The sequence below is a fragment of the Aotus nancymaae genome, unplaced genomic scaffold (genome assembly GCF_030222135.1).
Source record: "Aotus nancymaae isolate 86718 unplaced genomic scaffold, 86718_ANA_hifiasm-v0.15.2.pri h1tg000032l_0, whole genome shotgun sequence".
In the NCBI taxonomy this organism is placed as follows: Eukaryota; Metazoa; Chordata; class Mammalia; order Primates; family Aotidae; genus Aotus; species Aotus nancymaae.
The window spans coordinates 1-2,500 of record NW_026988445.1 but is presented as its reverse complement, the minus strand read 5'-3'; positions in this window follow the sequence as shown (position 1 = coordinate 2,500).

Genomic DNA, 2,500 nt, shown 5'->3' with positions numbered 1-2,500 from the left:
GGTAGAAACCTCGGGGTGCGGTCGGGCCACTGGGAAAGCACGACCGCGGGATCCCACCGCCACAGACACGAGGGCGGTCCCACGGCCCGCCCCACCCAGGACGCCGGCCAGCCCCTTGGCACCACCGCGGAGCCCCCTCACGGGACCCAGACCCCACCCACCGGGGGCCCCAAAAGCGACCAGCCCGACACCGGGGCAACGTGCCCAGAATCTCGTCCATCCCCGACCCGGTCCCGCTCCGGGAGACCGGCACGCCCCACCGTGGGGGACGGTTTCCCAGGCCCAGGCGGCCCGACCCGTTGCCCCGCACACAGCGCGGCCATCGGCACCGGCCACGGCTCGGCACGGCACGGGAGCGGACAGAGAGCCGGCTCACACGCCAGACTGGACACGCCACGCGCACCCAGCGTTCAAGCTACGACGCCCCCAACGGCCAGGACACCGGGCCAGGCCCAGCGGGACCCTCCCCCGACTCAGAGGGGGGAGGCGCGGGCCACAGTAGGCATCGAGCGGCGCTCGGTCCCCACCGCGGGGACCGGCGGACCCCTCTCTCTCCCATCACCGAGAAGAGGGAACTCTGCCTACACGTGAGCGAATCCAATCGCTGACGGCAGCGCTACCACAACGCAGAGAGAGGCGGCGAGCCGGGGGAATCCGGTACACCCCAAGGCACAACCTCTCAGATCGCTAGAGAAGGCTTTCTCACCGAGGGCGGGTCACGCTCCCCCAACCCACCGGTCGCCCCCTCACCGGGCCAGCCACGGAGGCGCTCAGGGACACCTGGGGAAGGGAGGGGGGGCCGTGGTCTACGGCAGCAGGAGAAGGAAAACCTGCGGCACCCCTTACCCCACGCGGGAGAGGCGCACCTCGCTCGACCACACCCCCTCCAATGAGCTGAGCTCCTCCTCAGGACCCACACGCAGACCCCCCGTGGCAGCAGCCGGAGGAGGGGGCCCCAGGGGCGGGAACACCACCACCACTCGGCCTCGGGCACCTGAGTGACAAACCCGGAGCGCTCCAGGAGCACCGCAAAGGCCTGAGCGGAGCCAACGCTCGCACCACCCCGGCAAGGGCAGGACGACGGGCCGGCGGGACAGCCCCCCACCGCCGCGGAGGGGGGCCGCGCCCGCAAGGCAACACCCACAGGAGGCGAGAGCGAGGGATGCCTGCCGTGTCAGAGGACCCCGCCGCCCCCGCCAGGCAGACGACAGGAGAAGCACGGCGAGGTCGGGCCGGATTCCGTACCCCTAATGCCTCCCACCACAAGCCCCACACATGCAGGGAGAGGAGAGACACGGGGCCCCCCCGCGGGTGGGGTGAGAAGAGCGGAGCCATTCACCATGAAGGTCCGTCCCTCGCCCACCGCGGAACGGTCGCAGCCCGGGAGAGCATGACGTCACCACATCGATCGGAACAAGACCCAGAGCGGAGCAACGGGACCTCACCAGCCTCACCAAACCACCGAGCCGACCACAGCCCGCGGTCGGCCAGCCCCGCTCTGAGGGAAGGGACGGCGGACAACCCCAAGGGAGCGGAGGACGCCTGACACGCACGGCACGGAGCCAACGGAGCGGGGTTGTCGCGACCGCCCCAGGTGCCCGCAGCGGGGAGCGCACGCGCAGGCGGAAGGGAGCCCCCCACCCGCATCGGCCTCTCCCCACCACACCCGGGTGGGTCAGAGGAGACCCGGGCCCACCCAGGGCGGCACCGGGGAGCCGGGACACTCAGACGGATGCGTGAGAGGCAAGGCACACGGGCCCCAGCCGGCGGCTCAAGCCAGAGCAGGGCCGGCTAGCCAGGTCACCGCCAGACCAGATAGACCCCCACGCATCCAGAGGCCCGACCTCTCCAGCGACAAGTCGCCAGAGGACAGCGTGTCAGCAACAACCCGGTGGCCCAAAATTCAAACTCAGCGTGAAAGATATACCCACCCTGGGGGGCAGGGGGTCGAGTCACCGGCCACCCACCGACTCAGAAACGCACGACACGGACATCTGTCCCCAAAAAGGCCACCATCGCAGCCACACACGGAGCACCCAGGGCCGTCTCGTCGACCCCCAAGACCAGGGACGCCCTCCGGGCCACCGGTGCCACGCAGGGGCCGACCCGTGCCTCCAGAGCGAGACCCATTCGGCCGTCCCCTCACACGCGAGGGACACACGAGGGACCGAAGGCGCTCTCAGGGACCACTCTCCGACTACGAACGCGGACTTGGAAGAAAAGTATCACAGCAGAGGGACCGCAGCCGGGTACGGCACCCCGGGAGGACGGCGCAGGACGGCCACCGACTCCCCACGAGAACTTGGAAAAGAGATTCGGCGGGTGCCTCAGGCGGCCAGGGCCCGCACAGGCCCGCGACAGGGCCGGGGAGGGGCGTCCCCGGCCACCCCGCGCCATGCCCGGAGGGTCCCCGCGGGTCGCGGGTCGGGCCTCGGGAGCTACGGCGTGCTGGTCGACCAGCCCCGGCAGCCCGCACACCTCGCTCGGGCCTGGAAACTCG